This window comes from Schistocerca americana, chromosome 6, assembly GCF_021461395.2.
Source record: "Schistocerca americana isolate TAMUIC-IGC-003095 chromosome 6, iqSchAmer2.1, whole genome shotgun sequence".
Lineage (NCBI taxonomy): Eukaryota > Metazoa > Arthropoda > Insecta > Orthoptera > Acrididae > Schistocerca > Schistocerca americana.
The window spans coordinates 284,033,620-284,054,021 of NC_060124.1; the positions used below are offsets into that span (position 1 = coordinate 284,033,620).

Genomic DNA, 20,402 nt, shown 5'->3' on the forward strand with positions numbered 1-20,402 from the left:
AACAGATTAAGCGGTTTTTAGCTTGTGGCATCCAGAATTCAAAAATAGACAAAGTAGAATTGAAAGTTAAGAAAGAATTTTTTATTTTAGAGCGTGACTATGTCGTCTATTCCGGCTTGCTGAAAAGCTGCCTGGATGTTTCCAGATGTGGAAGTGGATGGTTGTACCGGTGATTGAAGTCGCTTGCAGCATATTCCGCCTGCCCATCAACACACAGTTAATAGCATGGAATGTGCCCCTTGCTCACCCCCCACCCTAGTGGGGTCGGTTAGACCGTCAGTGAGAGAGCACTTCGATTTCCTGCTGCTAATAAGGCGAGTACACCGTTCGCTTGTTACACATTTTTGCGAGCTTCAAACAGGTACAACTTATTTTCAGTTATCTGGGTAGTTACTATTTTATTTTTGTAATTTCTTGCGTGTTGGAGTGCCTACTAGACACAACCGTTTATTTTAATAACAGTGTAGTGTACAGTATCGCCGTTGCTACTGACCCTCGTATCGTACAGGCTTTTGTTTGTTTGGTTAGAACAGCTCAGTGTCGGTTAGACCGTCAGTGAGAGAGCACTTCGATTTCCTGCTGCTAATAAGGCGAGTACACCGTTCGCTTGTTACACATTTTTACGAGCTTCAAACAGGTACAACTTATTTTCAGTTATCTGGGTAGTTACTATTTTATTTTTGTAATTTCTTGCGTGTTTGAGTGCCTACTAGACACAACCTTTTATTTTAATAACAGTGTAGTGTACAGTATCGCCGTTGCTGTCGACCCTCGTATCGTACAGACTTTTGTTTGTTTGGTTAGAACAGCTCAGTGTCGGTTAGACCGTCAGTGAGAGAGCACTTCGATTTCCTGCTGCTAATAAGGCGAGTACACCGTTCGCTTGTTACACATTTTTGCGAGCTTCAAACAGGTACAACTTATTTTCAGTTATCTGGGTAGTTACTATTTTATTTTTGTAATTGCTTGCGTGTTGGAGTGCCTACTAGACACAACCGTTTATTTTAAAAACAGTGTAGTGTACAGTATCGCCGTTGCTATCGACCCTCGTATCGTACAGGCTTTTGTTTGTTTGGTTAGAACAGCTCAGTGTCGGTTAGACCGCCAGTGAGAGAGCACTTCGATTTCCTGCTGCTAATAAGGCGAGTACACCGTTCGCTTGTAGGGTAAACATAGTCATGTGTAGGGACTGTGGTTGTTGTGAGCGGACGCAAGGAGAATTGGCCACTCTTCGGGGGCAGGTGGAGGCTTTGTCTGTTAGGCTCATCGAGCTCGAGGCGCAGGCGTCGGCTCGTAGTGGCGTTGGGGCAACTGTGGTGAGACCTATGCCTACTTCGGTGGCCTTGGAATCGCATGGAACCCCTGATGTCGCTGCGTCTTCCGGCAGTGAGCATCTTACCGGTCAGCCATCACTCCAGGGTTAATGGCGGACAGTGGTGGGCTCGCGCGTGCCTGGCCGAAAGGCGAAGGTGGGATCTGGCCGCGTGGCAGCTGCCTTACCCCTTTCCAACAGGTACGGGGTGCTTCCTAGTGGTGATGACATCGTTTCCGAGCCACCACAGGATGCCTCGCCTGTTGGGCCAGTGGCCGATTCTCCGGCAAGGTCCCGACAGTCACAGAGGGCGGGCCTATTAGTTATAGGGAGCTCCAACGTTAGGCGGGTTATGGAGCCCCTTAGGAAAATAGCGGGTAGGTCGGGGAAGAATGCCAGTGTGCACTCGGTGTGCTTGCCGGGGGGTCTCGTCCGTAATGTGGAGGAGGCCCTTCCGGCAGCTATTGAACGCACTGGGTGTGACCGGCTGCAGATAGTAGCACATGTCGGAACGAATGACGCCTGCCGCTTAGGTTCTGAGGCCATCCTTGGCCTTGACATTATCATCGTTGATAAAGAACGTCCGTCCTCAGAGACCAAAAACAGGAAAAGTCAACGTAATATTGGTAAACTGCAGGAGTATCCAGGGCAAGGTTCCTGAATTAGTATCTCTTATTGAAGGAAATAGTGCGCATATAGTATTAGGAACGGAAAGTTGGTTAAAACCGGAAGTGAACAGTAACGAAATCCTAGACACAGAATGGAATATATACCGCAAGGATAGGATAAACGCCAATGGTGGAGGAGTATTTATAGCAGTAAAGAATTCAATAATATCCAGTGAAGTTATTAGCGAATGCGAATGTGAAATAATCTGGGTTAAGTATCAAAGGTGGGTCAGATATGATAGTCGGATGCTTCTATAGACCACCTGCATCAGCAACCGTAGTAGTTGAGCGCCTCAGAGAGAACCTGCAGAACGTCGTGAAGAAGTTTCGTGATCATACTATTGTAATAGGGGGAGACTTCAATCTACCAGGTATAGAATGGGATAGTCACACAATCAGAACTGGAGCCAGGGACAGAGACTCTTGTGACATTATCCTGACTGCCTTGTCCGAGAATTACTTCGAGCAGATAGTTAGAGAACCAACTCGTGAAGCTAACGTTTTAGACCTCATAGCAACAAATAGACCGGAACTTTTCGACACCGTGAATGTAGAAGAGGGTATCAGTGATCATAAGTCAGTGGTTGCATCAATGACTACAAGTGTAATAAGAAATGCCAAGAAAGGAAGGAAAATATATTTGCTTAACAAGAGTGATAGGGCACAAATCGCAGAATATCTGAGTGACCACCATCAAACGTTCATTTCTGAGGAAGAGGATGTGGAACAAAAATGGAAAAAATTCAGAAACATCGTCCAGTACGCCTTAGATAAGTTCGTACCGACTAAGGTCCAAAGCGAGGGGAAAGATCCACCGTGGTATAACAATCATGTACGAAAGGTACTACGGAAACAAAGAAAGCTTCATCATAGGTTTAAGAGTAGTCGAATCATAGCTGATAAGGAAAAGCTGAACGAAGCGAAAAAGAGCGTAAAGAGAGCAATGAGAGAAGCATTCAACGAATTCGAACATAAAACATTGGCAAACAATCTAAACAAGAACCCTAAAAAGTTTTGGTCATATGTAAAATCGGTAAGCGGATCTAAATCCCCTATTCAGTCACTCGTTGACCACGATGGCACCGAAACAGAGGACGACCGAAGAAAGGCAGAAATACTGAATTCAGTGTTCCGAAACTGTTTCACTGCGGAAAATCGTAACACGGTCCCTGACTTCAGCCGTCGCACGGACGCCAAAATGGAAAATATTGAAATAAACGATATCGGAATTGAAAAACAACTGCTATCACTTAGTAGCGGAAAAGCATCCGGACCAGACGAGATACCCTTAAGATTCTACAGTGATTATGCTAAAGAACTTGCCCCCTTTCTATCAGCAATTTATCGTAGATCGCTGGAAGAACGTAAAGTACCTAGCGACTGGAAGAAAGCGCAGGTCGTTCCCATTTTCAAGAAGGGTCATAAATCAGATGCGAATAATTATAGGCCTATTTCGCTTACGTCAATCTGTTGTAGAATAATGGAACATGTTTTGTGTTCTCGTATTATGACGTTCTTAGATAATACAAATCTCCTTCATCATAACCAACATGGATTCCGCAAACAGAGATCATGTGAAACTCAGCTCGCCCTATTTGCCCAAGAAATTCACAGTGCCGTAGACACTGGCGAGCAGATTGATGCCGTATTCCTGGACTTCAGGAAGGCATTTGATACGGTTCCGCACTTACGTTTAGTGAAAAAAATACGAGCTTACGGAATATCGGACCAGGTTTGTGATTGGATTCAGGATTTCCTAGAAGAAAGAACACAACATGTCATTCTTAACGGTTCAAAATCTGCAGATGTAGAGGTAATTTCGGGAGTACCGCAGGGAAGCGTGATAGGACCATTATTGTTTACAATATACATAAATGACTTAGTTGACAACATCGGTAGCTCCGTGAGGCTATTTGCAGATGACACGGTTGTCTACAAGAAAGTAGCAACATCAGAAGACTCGTACGTACTCCAGGAGGACCTGCAGAGGATTAATGCATGGTGCGACAGCTGGCAGCTTTCCCTAAACGTAGATAAATGTAATATAATGCGCATACATAGGGGCAGAAATCCATTCCAGTACGATTATGCCATAGGTGGTAAATCATTGGAAGCGGTAACGACCGTAAAATACTTAGGAGTTACTATCCGGAGCGATCTGAAGTGGAATGATCACATAAAACAAATAGTGGGAAAAGCAGGCGCCAGGTTGAGATTCATAGGAAGAATTCTAAGAAAATGTGACTCATCGACGAAAGAAGTAGCTTACAAAACGCTTGTTCGTCCGATTCTTGAGTATTGCTCATCAGTATGGGACCCTTACCAGGTTGGATTAATAGAAGAGATAGACATGATCCAGCGAAAAGCAGCGCGATTCGTCATGGGGACATTTAGTCAGCGCGAGAGCGTTACGGAGATGCTGAACAAGCTCCAGTGGCGGACACTTCAAGAAAGGCGTTACGCAATACGGAGAGGTTTATTATCGAAATTACGAGAGAGCATATTCCGGGAAGAGATGGGCAACATATTACTACCGCCCACATATATCTCGCGCAATGATCACAACGAAAAGATCCGAGAAATTAGAGCAAATACGGAGACTTACAAGCAGTCGTTCTTCCCACGCACAATTCGTGAATGGAACAGGGAAGGGGGGATCAGATAGTGGTACAATAAGTACCCTCCGCCACACACCGTAAGGTGGCTCGCGGAGTATAGATGTAGATGTAGATGTAGATGTAGTCGAAGTAAGTTTACTAAAGAAAAAAACGAATTGAAGGAACACATCGACTTTGAACCTATTCTTACAAACACACCACAGAGACGTCAAATAGCTGTAGCGACGCCAGCGCTCCAACAGGTTGCATTTCACATTGTAGTGAACAGAATATGAACGACTTTTATGATCAAATCTACGGCGAGGCTCTAGATTTGATCATATTTATTTGACGACAGGCGAGATTTGTCAAACTTCCGTTTTACACCATAAATATTTGGCACATGAACTTTGACCCAAAAAAATGATAGCGTAATACTGGCCCAACAGATAAAGTCAGATGCGTTTTATTCAGTGATAATCGCTGTGTTATTTAGAATAACAATTCAAGTATACCAAATGTTTTCTAAGCTAACAAAGATTCGCAACATTCATAGCGATAGCGTACGTAAATTTTATTGAGAGTAGGAAATAATTAAAAAAGTATGAATTAAAAATAAATAAAGGTAAGAGAGAAGTAATGGTACTTGGAAGAGAGAAAGGGATCAACGGAAATATTACCTTGAATGGAGAACCCCTCAAAGTGGTAGAAAGTTTCACTTATTTAGGGAGTGAAATATCTAGGGATGGAAGAATAACTAACGAAATTAATAGGAGGTTACAGAAGGGAGGAAATTTCTACCAACCAATAAAACACTTGATTTGGAATAAGGAAGTTTCAGAAAAAGCAAAACTCCTTATGTATAAGAATTATTACTTCCCTGTTGTCACCTACGGTGGCGAACCATGGACAATAATAGAAATGGACTGGAGCAGACTGCAAGCAGGGGAAATGAAATTTCTCAAAGCAGTTATGAGAAAAACAAGAATGGACAGAGTAAGGAATGTAGAGATTCAAAATGTTCAAATGTGTGTGAAATCTTATGGGACTTAACTGCTAAGGTCATCAGTCCCTAAGCTTACACACTACTTAACCTAAATTATCCTAAGGACAAACACACACACACCCATGCCCGAGGAAGGACTCGAACCTCCGCCGGAACCAGCCGCATGGCTGCAGCGCCCTAGGCCGCTCGGAATGTAGAGATTAGAATGGACGTTAACGAAGAAAGTACGAGAGAAGGAACTGAAAAAAAAGTGATTAAGATGGAATGGGCATGTTAAGAGGATGCATGTGCAGAGACTCCCCAAAATTATGGAAGAACTAAAGATGGATGGGAAAAGACCTAGAGGGCGCCCAAGAACACGGAGGAAAATGGGAGTGACAATGTCTGTTGAAAGGAGAGGTGTGACCTGGCAGCAAGTGAAGGAAGAAAAGTGGTGGGAGGACCGAACCAAATAGATAGGACTCGTCAGCACCCAGACCCGACAGTAGCTGGAGCGGGATCCAGATATAGATAGATTTCTTTCTCGCTTTCGTATCGTTTCAACAATCGCTAACATGATTTCACATCGTATAGCGTGAGCTTCATACATTTAATTATCTATTAAACTTCACATACTTTCAGCCAAAATTTCTCATTTTCTCAGATTGTCGCATATTACGGTCTGACCTCACCATTATACAAGTATTAAAATATTCGGAGTATACTTTCACACTGAAATGAAAATCCCATTGATTTTAAACCTATTTACTGAACTTTCCATTACGAAACTCTTCCCACTGTGAATTGTTGACCCTGATGCAATAATTGCTCACCGACGCTCGCTAGTCCTCCACCGAACTGATGAGCTAATTTCCTAACTACATACATTGATTCTCTGTTCAAACCTGAAGTTAATTGCCCTCCGAAGTTCTGAATCTGTTTGCTAAAATAACGTTCGGCTTCACCCTGGCAGTACTACAATGGATATACGCGATATGATATTAATAAAAGCAGAAGAGGTTAAATTGTCTTCCCCTCGAGAGATGAACTGACATCCGAAGTTAGGATAAATTGCGACTGTTGCAGTGTTTATTTCCCGTCATACAAACGCCTGCTACTCCTCGTGTCTTGTTTTCTGCTCAGAATATTAAGCAGAGGACATTCCGGTGACTTCTTCACTGTGCAAAAACACTCAGGTTTCTATGCCTTTACTGGTTAGCACTTTATGAGTTTTGTTAAGCGTAGCCTTTTGATATTTTCATGTTACAGCACACGTTTGTTTCATTTCTCTGTAATTCCGTGTACTACTGTTTCATTTCTCTATTTGTCAAGTTTTGTTATTGCTTAGCAGAAGTGGCTACATTAGAGAAGCAACATAAGGATGTTCGGTAATATTTGTTACTAGGGCTGTTCGGAAAATAAGTTCCGATCGGTGGCGACGTGAAAACCACAGTGAAAATCAAAAATTTTTTGTTTTCGACAGTTAGCCACACCTTCCAACTACCTCTCTAAATACTCACCGCTCCGACTTACACGTCTGTCGTGCCCTTTTACAAACTTTGCAGTACCCTCGTCACAGAAAACAGCCTCCTGCGCTTTCTGCCAATTCTCTAGGCTGGTCTGCCTTTCGTTGTTTGTGCCAAAATGTTGTCTTCGTAGCCAGCGGATCGTGTGAGCAGAGGTGAACAACGAAGGGAGCCAATTAAAGGCTGTATTGTGCGTCATCAGACATTTTCCATTGAAAACGCTGGAGGAGCGTCTTCATTGCCCCAACAGAATACGGCTGAAAATTGTCTTGAAGAAAGAAACACATGCCATTTATGTTATGTGGGCTGCATAGCTTAAGGCCAAATCTCATCAGACTCACATACTTGGCGGGAGAAACTGTTGTTTTAAACATTTCTGCGTGATCACATTGCACTCCGAACTAAAAAGAACGAGGTGAAGCGATCGACAGGCACAGTAAAGACCCTGGCCAATACATCTGTGCAAAGTTCCATCGAATTTGCACGGTGGCTTCCATTTTGCACTTAATCCGACCTTAATTTCGGAATACGCCTCGTATTAATTTCAGATTACGCTTGCATCTGTTCAGATGTTCCTAACAAGAACAGAACGAATTTCCTGCACAATGTCCTCCATGTCACTACCATTCCAGGCCCTGGCAGTATGGATCACTGGGCACCAGTGAAAGAGAGAATTTCTTTGCATGCGAAGCACAGAGATTGGAATGATTTCCAAGAGTGAAAAATTGACAGAATAGGTTTGTGCGAAAGTTGGGATCTCTGGATTTAATAAGGACAGTAGCTTCATGAAGCATGATATGAGCGAGTTACTTCGCAAGTGAAAACTTTTTAATATCTTTGATTAAAGCTTCAAGATTCTGGATTGGTCTGATTTGGAGAGTAAGTAAACGTACATCGTGGAAGCAGTTGGTTGAAACTAAAGAAGAAGTCGGTGTTGAATGCACATAATATTTAGTGAAATCTTCTTGTCTCGTCTGGATGTTCTTTGCGTTTTTGTTTAGATGTTGGTCAATGGAATTCCGTTTCGGAGGTCTCGGACAGAATGATTGAATCACAAACGATGCTTGAGTTTTTTTTTTTGGGGGGGGGGGGGAGGGAGGGTATCTTGTGATGGCCGATGGCACTGAAAACAGAGACGGTAATGGTGTTCGTGACAGAACTGGTGATGGTGCTACGTTTACTACTGCATATGATTATCCTGATAGTAGTGCTTCGGACTTTGGTGGTTTGTTTGGTGGCGATGTGGTTAGAGGCAGAAGTGGTGAAAGATTTGATTGATTAGAGGAGCCCATCTAGTAGTTAGTTGAGGATTCGTGGTACAGGAAGAGGTGGGGTAGGTGAAGGAGTATATGACTGCAGGTAGGAGTGGTGTCAAGGGGGGGGGCTAAGGGAGCTATACCCCCCCCCCCCAAATGGAGTATCATATTACACTGGATAAAATTATTTCAGAAGTCAGCGAATATTTTTTATAATTATGTAGCAATATAGGTTGCAATGTATTTCAAATACATTTTAACAAAAGAATAATAGCAACAACTTACTATCTAAACCAATAAATATAATTTAACTTAAATGGGCGTCTTATTATTTATTAATATACACTGGATGTATATTAATGTACGAGTACCACTTACAATAATCAAGCAAGCTAAATATGCCGGGTATGCCTACCAACACGTAAACTGCTGAACCGAGACAAAAACTTCGAAATCGCCGGACACCTGGGTCAAATTGTATTATTTTCTCGTACACACATTCTGTAGACACGTTGTTACCCGAACTCCAAAACAGTTACCAAAAACTAGTCTAAGCAACACCAAATTTTACCAATTTGTCGGTGGAGGACCCCAACTCTCCTTTGTTAAGCGATATTCCATTCACCCAAACCCCCTCCTCCCCCCAGTAACCCGCCCCCCCCCCCCCACCTTTGACCGACTTCTAGAATCGTCCGTGATTGTAGTAGTGGAATCTAGATGCATTTATATGGTTTTTGGTTGGACAATTCATCACATCTACGAAAATGGTGCATGGGTTCTACGGCGGTTACGTGGACAATGACGATACAACTGATGCTGCTTGGCCATGTGAATAGCACAAATGAAGACAAGATACCAGATAGGAGACTTCAGTAGATACCATCCCAGATGAAGGAAAGGTATCACGTTGCAACCGGAAACGTGATGTGAAGGAGGCGATGTAAGCAAAATTACGATCGTTGAGGAAAATCAAGACGGATGATGGCAACAAGGGGCGGAGAGGCGACGTGGGCCGCAGATAATTCGTAAGAATTTGTCTCTGGAACGTTTTGGTCACACAAGGTCTCATCTCCTGGAATGATGTGGATAGCCGACAACGTGTGAGCAAGGTGCAGCTATAAAATCCACAAGAAGGATTTTCTGACAGTTTCCAACAGCTATACAACCGATGCAATAAGTGAGGTGTACCTTATGGTCAGTACTTTGAAAGCCAGTACAGGTACTTCGTTTGTAACTCTTGTTTCCTTTATTTTTTGAGACCATTCACCGAACATTCCAGATGCACCTTGTATTCCACACAACAAACCACTATATGCAACATATCCTCTATGTGATGAAAACTATCCAGATACCTGGTTGAAAATGACTTCCAAGTTCGTGGCGCCCTCCATCGGTAATGCTGGAATTTAGTATGGTGCAGGCCCAGCCTTAGCCTCGATGACATCTTCCACTCTCGCAGGCATACGTTCAATCAGGTGCTGGGAGGTTTCTTGGGGAATGGCAGCCCGATCTTCAAGAAGTGCAGCACTGAGGAGAGATATCGATGTCGGTCGGTGAGGCCTGGCACGAAGTCGGCGTTCCAAAACATCCGAAAGGTGTTCTATGTTTCTCCTCAAGACTCTGTGCAGGCCAGTCCGTTACAGGAATGTTATTGTTGTGTAACCACTCCACCACTAGCCTTACATTATGAACAGGTGCTCGATCGTGTTGAAAGACGCGACTGCTATCCCACAATTGCTCTTCAACAGTGGGAAGGCGGAAGGTGCTAAAAAGATCAATGTAGGCCTGTGCTGTGATAGTACCACGCAAAACAACAAGGGGTGCAAGCCCCCGCCGTGGAAAACACGACCACACCATAACACCACTGCCTCCGAATTTTATTGTTGGCACTACACACGCTGGCAGATGACGTTCACCGTGAATTCGCCATACCCACACCCTGCCATCGCATCGCCACATTATGTATTGTGATTCGTCACCCCACACACCGTTTTTCCACTGTTCAATCGTCTAATGTTTACGCTCCTTACAGCAAGCGAGGCGTCATTTGTCATTTACCGGCGTGATGTGTGGCTTATGAGCAGCCGCACTACTTTGAAATCCAAGTTTTCTCACCTCCCACCTAACTGTCATAGTACTTGCAGTGTATCCTGACGCAGTTTGGACTGCCTGTGTGCTGGTCTGGATAGATGTCTGGCAATTACACTTTACGACCCTGATCAACTGTCGGCGGTCTCTGTCAGTCAACAGACGAGGACGGCCTGTTCGCTTTTGTGCTGTACGAGTCTCTTCACGTTTCCACCTCACTATCGAATCGGAGATAGTGGACCTAGCGATGTTTAGGAGTGTGAAAATCTCGCATACAGACGGAATGACACAAGTGACACCCAATCAGCTGACCACGTTCGAAGGCCGTGAATTCCGCAGAGCATCTCATTTGCTCTCTCACGATGTCTAATGACTACTGAGGTCGCTGATATGGAGTATGTAACGCCGGAAATGCATATCCTCCTATTTCCATCTATTGTACTATAATTTTTTTTCCTTATTTTGTTACCTGAAGATATAACATTTCTGTGTCTTTATATATGGTAATTGTTTTACTATTTGTTTTATGTCGACGTATAATTGGTTTGTTTTGTAAATATTATTTGTATTTTTACGCAGAGTCTGGCTTAGGGAAAACTATGCTATCGAACTATTACATCGATAGGTCGTGTGGAGAACCAAAGTGTTTAGGATCTTTGGTAGTGCGAACTCGGCCACGTGGAGCGCGGGCAGAGCAGATTCTGGCTGGAGTAGGGCGGTGGAGTAGGTGTGTTGTGTGACACTCCCGCGAGTAGCCGCGCTTCCGGGGTTTGGCAGCATGTAATTGCGCTCGACTTGCTATGATAGTTTCTGACACGGTGTCGCGACGGGAAGCATTAGCTGGTGCACATCAAGAGCCCGTTTCGCCTGGTGACGGTATCGAGAAGAAGGCGCGCCAACATCCAGCCGACAATGAGTGACTGTCGCCACCTCCTCGATCGACGGCTTCAAACCTTCAATCAACCAACAAGGAAGACTGGAAGCACGTGAAGTTTTAGAACTGTATAGCAGACCTCAGCTTTTAAAATTGTTCCATTTGCCTCTTTAAATTACAGCAACGTAGCATGAACCTTTATTGCTCATTCTCCCAATTGCGTTACCAAGCAGGGTCCCTTCCTTTTCCGGAATGAACCCTAGTGTCGTTGAAATTCAAACGCCAGCATTAAAGTAACATCATTCGATTTCACTGCTTTAATTTCAAAGTTCAGTTAAGGTACCCATAGCTGGCTACAATATTTAGATTACACAAGCACAAATTAAGAGTGCGAGTTTTGTTACCATATTTTAGCTTACCTGTGACTGCAGCTCAGCTTGGTACGTACTAAATTTTACTATTGTTAATTGTTCAGAATCATTTAATTCACGTTCGAAGTTAAATCTCTTATTTCTAAATTGCGTAGTTTCAAGTAGCTTTTGAAATGATTGTTGAGGTAGCCCAAGACTAACCTTATTTTGCTAAATTTCGTAGTGCTTCAGAAACAAAGCTCACTATTAATTTCAGTCACTAAATTAACTTTAAATTTTCCGGTTTTATTAATTCTTTTGCTAAATTAAGTCAGAGTGTAGCGAAATGTATTACTTCTGACAAACATTGAATTTTCACACAACACGTGTCAACCTTCAGTTGCCACGCCTTTAGTGCTAATTATATGTGCATTAATCTTTCATTTACAGTTATTATAGTAGTTGTCCATAGGACTGGCGACCGTAATTTTCCCCAAATCTCAAATATCTAATTAACACCAATTAATTGTTAACGTAACGACCGCACATTTACTTTCTTTATTAATTTTGTACTTTTCTCAAAATCAATTTCCACCAATTTCAATTGCTTTTTTTTTTATTTAGATGTAACCCTTTCCTCCCTCTTTACCAACAAATTAACTTCGGTGACGATTGCTTTTTCCAAATTTCCATTAGAACACGCGGTTTAATTTTTCACTGTCATTAAGGTCGATAAGTGAGGGGGAGGTTACAAGTACCTGGCAGTATGTGGCAGCACAATGCACCTAATGTGAAAAACGTATGTTTTTGGGGGTGTCCAGATACTTTTGATCACATAGTGTCCATACTAGTGCTAATAAATTTTGTAGGTAATTATTTGGCAGTCTGCACTTGGAGTGGATTATTTTATCTGTCTCATGCTCATAAGACAAACATAATTTTGAAATGACTGTAGGAAATAAACAGACAACTATGTTACAGTCTCATTGAACGACTCCACTGCAGTCGATCACTGCGGTTGGGGTGCCTCAGTATAGTTCCTCGTCTGCCAGTCGGCAGCACGAGTGCAGAGGGGCGAGGAAGTTGAGTTCTGGCGCTTCTGTGTGCTGTACCGCAACAGGTGGCAACGGCCCGCGCTTCGATTGCCTCCGGCTAACTCGATAATCGCACCTGCGCGACTCTGCGCCCGCGGCTCGCCAGTATCTCATCTCACACACCTGCCGGCTGCGAGAGCCCTTGTGTCGGCGACAAACCCATTTTTGAAGCCGAGGCTACAGCCTGTTGATTCTCTGCCGGAGGGGCAACATTTGTCACTGGAGACCGATAGAAAGGCACCTCTTGTTTCTAGAGAGCTCCCCAGCAAGTATGAAGTGGTAGCATGCTTAACAGCACATCCTCTATGTTACCACACGCGACGTCTGTCTGCAGCAGTGTCAAAGTGTGACCATGTCAACAACAAGAAGCACAAAACTGAAAAGAACTTTATTCAACAGACCGCGCAAATTAATTCATGCAGTTAGTGGGGACCATGAGAGCCTCAGTTACCATTTCACGGAACGAGCCACTAAATACTTCACAGGAAGCACCTCAAAAACAAACAAAAAGATTTATAATAGTACATACAAATGAATGAGAACAAGTTAATGAACAAATCTTCCTGTACTTCTGAAAAAGTAAATCAACAATAACATGGATTCCATATTGAGAATGAGTAGTGAAAAATAGGATAAAATTATGGAATAGGATGTTACGTCATTCAATCTCTATGTAATAAGTTTTAGGTACGAAAAATAAGGAAGTTTAGCATTTCTGTACCAGAGTTGATTGCATTACTCTCATAATAAACGTAGCAAAATCTAGTTAATACACTGGATCCCGAAAGCGATATTTCCAAATTAGGTTTCCATCTATCAACAGTCCCGAAACATTAAAGTGTTGGATGTTACTGACAATTTGATCATCTTTCGACAGTAAAATTTACCTTCTGAGTTCCATGTTGTTGCAGTTATGCATCAGTTTCTTACCTGACCTTTCACACTACCATTCTTGCCGTAACGTCTATGTTACATTCCACATCTATAAAACTGACACTCGTGTCATCTGCATGTAGAAAAGTTTTTGATTTACCTTCCACGATATTGGTTGATGGTTCATAAACAGTAGGAAAAGCAGTGGACAATGAATGGAACACTGTGAAGCCCTGAACTTTCCGGCGTCCAGGGCAGATTCAAATATATTTCCCTGTCAATGGCATTGGTTATGAACTATAGATTAAAACTAAAGAAACTGCAAAAAGGGGGGAATTTAAGGAGATGGGATCTGGATAAACTGACAGAACCAGAGGAGAATAATGGAATGTAGTCGAATTAAGTCAGGATATGCTGAGGGTATTAGATTAGGAAATGAGACGCTTAAAGTAGTAAATGAATTTTGCTATTTGAGGAGCAAAATAATTGATGATTGTCGAAGTAGGGAGGATATAAAATATAGACTGGCAGTGGCAAGGAAAGTGTTTCTGAAGAAGAGAAATTTGTTAACATCGAGTGTAGATTTAAGTGTCAGGAAGTCTTTTCTGAAAGTATTTGTATGGAGTGTAGCCAGGTATGGAAGTGAAACGTGGACGATAAGTAGTGTAGACAAAAAGAGAATAGAAGCTTTCGAAATGTCGTGCTGCAGAAGAATGCTGAAGATTAGATGGGTAGATCACACAACTAATGAGGAGGTATTGAATAGAATTGGGGAGAAGAGAAATTCGTGTCATAACTTGACTAGAAGAAGGGATCGGTTGGTAGGACATATTCTGAGGGATCAAGGGATCACCAAATTTGGTACTGGAGGGCAGCGTGGAGGGTAAAAATCGTAGAGGGAGACCAAGAAATGAATACACTATCAGATTCAGAAGGACGTAGGTTTCAGTAGGTACTGGGAGATGAAGAAGCTTGAACTGTTGTTCAAGTTTCCTCTGACGCTATAAAGTTCCAACTTACGTTTTTGTTAGATAAATGAAAATACCTGCTGTCCTCAGGTTATCATGTAGTCCTGCATAGTACAGCCTACACAAAGAACAGATCGCATTTTCTGTTTATGACCCTCTTTTGAAATGTAGCTGTGAGTCTGACAACTAATTATGTTAACTATGCTCTTGTAAACTGAATTCCCGAAAGTCTTGAATACCACTGACAGATGTTTATACCTATCATCTCTTTATCCCCTTTATTTTATAATAAGTACTTTTACGAACTAGTATTTCTTCATAAGTCAGCTTGATATCTCATCATACCTACGTGACTTAACTTTTCACTAATGTAATAAATAACTCAGTCTCCTCCTAACTTGTTCACTGTTCATCTTATGACTCGAAACGCACCTACAATTCATATTACTTCAGTACTGTCCATACCATGTACAAGCGCACTCACATAGCGTCTTCGCTGTTTTTAAGAACCTATAGACTGTATATTATGAAAATACCTAATGCGCACCATTTCACTAACAGCACTGTTTGGATATTTTAACTGTCGCCTCGAATTCATTACATACAAGGGAAGCTCTCATCCTCAATAGCACAGTTGCTGCTTGAAGGTATGTGTTATTCTCAGCTTTTAAACATGCATAGCTTAAGTTCATTCCTGTCAGTCACACTCTCATTTCAGTACGCATACAAGTAGTCTGATCAACGAAGGGTTGCATGTTTATATTGACCGCCTGAGAATACAATTCCAACAGACTCATATCGCAACCTCGCAATACAACTTTTAAGACTGTCTTTCCAAACCAGAAGCAACTTTAGATTATACGTGTGATTAAATAGAGTTAGTACATTAACATGAATACATTGTATGGCCTACAAATATGAATGAAAAATATGGCACATCTGCTTCAGAGATGTCTTATGTATATCCTTGCTCGGATCCTAATGCGACCAGATAGTTCTTGTGTAAAACAACTTACACAGTAAATAATACCGCACGTCTTATTACGTATTGTATTCGATACCATCGTTACTAGCATCAAGGCACAATAGGACATGCACTGACGTCAACAATAAGTCAAACAGAAAAACTTTTAACATCAGTTTAATCTGAACTAAGACTGCACCTAACTTATATTACCTTGCTCAATTTAGACTATTCAAAACCCAGCAAAACGTTTAACGTATCATTAAGTCCTCGAGACCATAGCCACACGCACATTTCATTTCATACCTTCTCATTGTTGCAATTTGTACTCATTTAAGTAACGTAGACAACTCATGTGCCAGCAGCGCCAAAAATAACTTTTTCAGTCTAGTGCTCAAAAGCCTACATCATATTCAACGCTAACGTAACTGTATAGCCACAAGTAATAGTAACGGTTGTCTTTTAATCAGTATCAGAAATCATTGTTATACCTATGTACACACATCTCTGCCCAGCGTCCAGGCTCTATTAAATTTGTTCTTTACTTACAAAAGTTCATCTGTCTATAGGGAAAACACAGTCCACCAAATTACTAGTAGCAATTAATTAAAAATCGTTTTAGATTTCTTTCACTGTGGAATGCACATTAATCAATACATAGACATATAAACTTCATTCCACATATAAATACATCTTGTACAATGCATACTTTTGTAAGTGTAAAGCAGTTCCTGTCTAGTGGTTAAAAACTTCTCACGCTACAGGTAAAACTTCCAGTTACAGATATTCACTCCGCAGTACATAATTCTACATTTCACATAATTACTTACACATACACCTACAGCACACTACTGGAAGTTTCTTTTCAGATCCAACATGGGATGCAGTCGGCTGAATCTAAGTAAAAAGGGTCCATCGTTTGGCACGTTAGCAATCTCAAATGGATTTGTATATAGAGTTCCCATTTATTATTTTTCTTACGCAGCCCAGATGTATTCCTTGGGTTTCAATATGCTGTAAGAAAAATTTAGTATCCGAATTTTGATCTTCATAAGTTGGTACTTACGACAGCATCCAGAATTTCACGTAATACACTGTGTATAAGTTCAGTATGATCTTGCCATATTTTTGTCGCTATTAAGACATTGTTCACAAAGAGGGATACCCTATTAACCAACTCTGGACCCAGTACAGTTATGGCTCTGCATTAAAGACACCTGAACTAGCGTTTAAGAAGAAGGACAACTGATAGTTTTTACCTGTATAGACAAAGTAAGTATATTTCCACGACTCCTCAGATAGAGGAATTTGCGAACTGGACGTAGAGAGATCTGTACTACTTAGATATTTAATTCCATGGAATTTTTGTATTTGTTCCTCGGTATCTTCTGGCTGGGTCCAGACAGGTACAAAGATCTTACTAATTTATTAACAGCTCGGGCATTTATAATTAGCCTGGTATTCCCTCCTGATTTCGCTGCTGCTCATGGATGGTTCAGTTGCGTTCCAACTCAGCAAATTTGCTTATTACCCTAGTGATGTCAGGGATTTTACCCATGGAATGGAGTAGCAATTATAACAGAAGATTTCATGTCGAATGATATGAAGGTGGCAATTATAACCTCCTATTTAACTAGACCTTCCTTCAAAGGCTTCTGAATACGATAAAAAGTTCCTGCTAAATCAGACTGCTGATTACCGCTTAAATATTTAGATTCATCTACTTTATTAACGGTTTGCTCCCTTAACACAGATAACGGTACTTATCTCAAGTGCTACCCATGTGTACTACTAGTCTTACTCCTGATCAGTTTTATTTCTATGCCTCGGTAATATTTACCTCGGCCAGTAACTGTTTTCATGAATTTCACGTTCACCACAGCACAGTCAAATACAAAGTGGCATTTCCTAGAAGAACTATCAATCTTTTCATCCGTTTGTCGAACCAATCTACATGTAAAATACAATCTACAACCGAAGAATTAATAAGTAGAAATATGTACTGTTTTGCTAAATTTCCCAGATTAACAGTGCCTCAAGTCCCCAGAATCTTGCACTGAGTGTGGGTGGTTGCAACAGCTACAGGGACGTTGTGTTGGGGGTGAAGTGGTCTACTGTAGGCACCCCAGCAAGGACAAAGATATCTGGAACTTCCTCTCATACTAATAGGATGGCGGCCAAGTGTGGAGCTGCCTCAGGTGTGAGCAGTCTTGTGAGGCATAAACGTTAGCATCATCGGCGTGACGCAGAGTACCATAGGCTCGACATTATATCACTGCTCAACTGTTCAGTGATGACGGGCTAGTTCAAATATCCTGCTTCTTCGTGCTGATTTCTGATGTTTTCCACGGTTAGAGTGTCGCACCAAATCATCTGGAATGGGTCGGTGATGCCCTGGCTAACGTAATTCTGTCGTAATACTCCTGCAGGCTGCTTCACGAATTGGCTGCGTTTTCTGTCGTCGCAGAATAGTTTATCACGCAGTTCCCTGGTCCGCTGTCACCAACTTGGTGGCCTGGTTTTAATATGGTTTTTCTCTGCTGGCTCCTTGTGTCATTTTGTAACTTTATTCTTTCACATTATTGTTGTCAGGCTGTTACCCACATATGCAGGTTTCGGCGACTGTGACGTTGTTCTGTGTCGATCTTTACAATGAACTGCATCGGACTGAAATTCATTTCTAATGTCATTTGTGTCGTCATATCGTACCAGCTACATCGATTTGTCACTGCACTTACCCCACTTCGTGATCATCATCTCGGGGTACAAGTAGACCGCAATTAGTTTCCCAGTGCTGCTGTAAATGGGCGACTGCCTTTCTCTGCCACATTTCTGTCAAGAACCTGATTTCCCCAGTTTTCATCAGTTTGATGCCCATTATGTCAGTTTTTCCACTGACTGTGTGCTGCTATTTGCGCGTTCAGGGCAGTATCTACTGTCATTGAATCTTAGTCTGCATCTGCTTGAATGATTATAATGATTCTGATGGTCGCTGTTATTGCCATTGTGCTGCCCTATTGGCACAGTGTGTAGCTTGGTAGGATTTACATCTTGATTTGGCCCAGAATTGTGACTTTTGGTGTCGCTGTATTTAAATTTTACACTATGTGTCCGTATATTCACCCTCCATGAATGAGGGCAAAGGATTCAAGTACAGACAGGAATTTCTCAAGATTTGTATTGGGAAAAAATAAGAGTTTCCTCTTACGTTTCTGGGCCGTTTCGTCCTTAATATTCTCAATATATCATGGTGAGACATGGCGATATCCCAGCACCTTCTTTTGTTGATGTATTTTCACACGCTACCTCGACGGGCATGAAACAGATTAGTGTTGAAATCCTCACTGTTGAGTAGTTCCTGTATCCCCACAGACCAGTGTTTGGCTACAAAAGACTTCTCAAATCTGTCTTGTGTCTGGTAATACTCGGCTACCGCTGTAGCCCAGAATAGGGCGTGACCCTCACTGTAACCACTAACAAAACCTGTTTTCTGAGGATTGTGCCAGGAACACGGTAATGCTCTGCAGAACGCTCAAATGAACAGAATTTTATGAACATTTATTTAAGACACAAAGGAATTACGGACATTGGCTGCGAGCGGGCATTCATTTAAATCAACGGAGAAATTTGAAAATTTGCGCTGGGCCAAGATTCGAGCCCTTGTATCTTGCTTACTAGGCAGATGCGCTGACCAATGTGCCATATTTTCCTAGGAATGGAGTTCCACCGTTTGGTGGGCTCTTTGGTTTGCGAATTTTAGCTGGTGAAGATTTGTTTTTGGATGAATTGCATCATACAATGCAGCTTCCATGAGCTCATCTCGACAATGTATTTTCATCTTTTGTGTAACCGAGAGACCAATATCTGTCTCAACGTTTCCACAAGAGAACCTTCGCAGCTTGAATACAACATTCTCTCCTTTATCGAAAACTAGTACCCTGGCATTGAATATATGAAACACTATGGTTTCCATGTAATCCGCGTCATGAGTGTGCTTGAAATTGTATAAGTGATAGCGGGCGTTATTAGTAATAACTTTCTGGCTTAATTTAGCTACAGGAACATTTCTAGCAGTGGCAAGATGTTTCTTTTCTTCAGCGAGATCTATCCTTACCTGTACATAGTTGTATGCGTCATCAAGCATACCACAAATAGCTTGCCGAGCATCTTTTGTGATGGGAAAGGCAACTCCTGACACAGTCTGGTTTCTGGAGTCAACATTGACACCAACTTCAGTGCATTTGAGTTCTGCTAGTTCTTCTTCTGGCGACCAGCTAATGACTACCCATCCATAGCCAGATGTATATTTTGAGTCCAACCTGTATAATATGTACGATGGCTGCTCATCTTCGACAAGAGGAATAATGCCGTTGTCAAAATCTTCTTGCCATGTTCCAACTGCCTCTTTAAATGTTACCAAAGAGAGTTACTCCTTCTCTATAGAGGCCTTTAAATACAGGAATATTTCCTCCTTCAAATTTTCAAAAAAACTTTTTGAGGGCATCATTTGCGCGTTTTACCGTCTGATGAGGCATTTAATACTGTAGTAAATATAAATGTAAATATAAATGTAGAAACAAAATACTCCCCAACCCTCCTTTTCGGAAAACCTACCAAAGTCTTCAATGCCATCGAGACACGGTATTCATCGCAACTGCATGGAGTCACCTAGCACGCCTCCCAACAACCAAATTTTTGACTCAGCCCCTTACACATTATCCTCTTGACTCGCAGCTTTTCGCCAGTTCTTGTAACAGTTCGAGTCTGGTGTGCATCTGCACTGAAGGGATCACTGGCTGCCCTCGCCTTACTATGTGTGTGTGTGTGTGTGTGTGGTGTCTATTCTT

The 20,402-nt window shown here is 42.0% G+C and overlaps 1 pseudogene; it reads right to left on the reverse strand.

Moving 5' to 3' along the window:
* LOC124620093 overlaps positions 1 to 20,090 on the reverse strand; it is a 98,208-nt pseudogene extending 78,118 nt beyond the window's left edge.
* Positions 20,091 to 20,402: the final 312 nt, after the last annotated feature.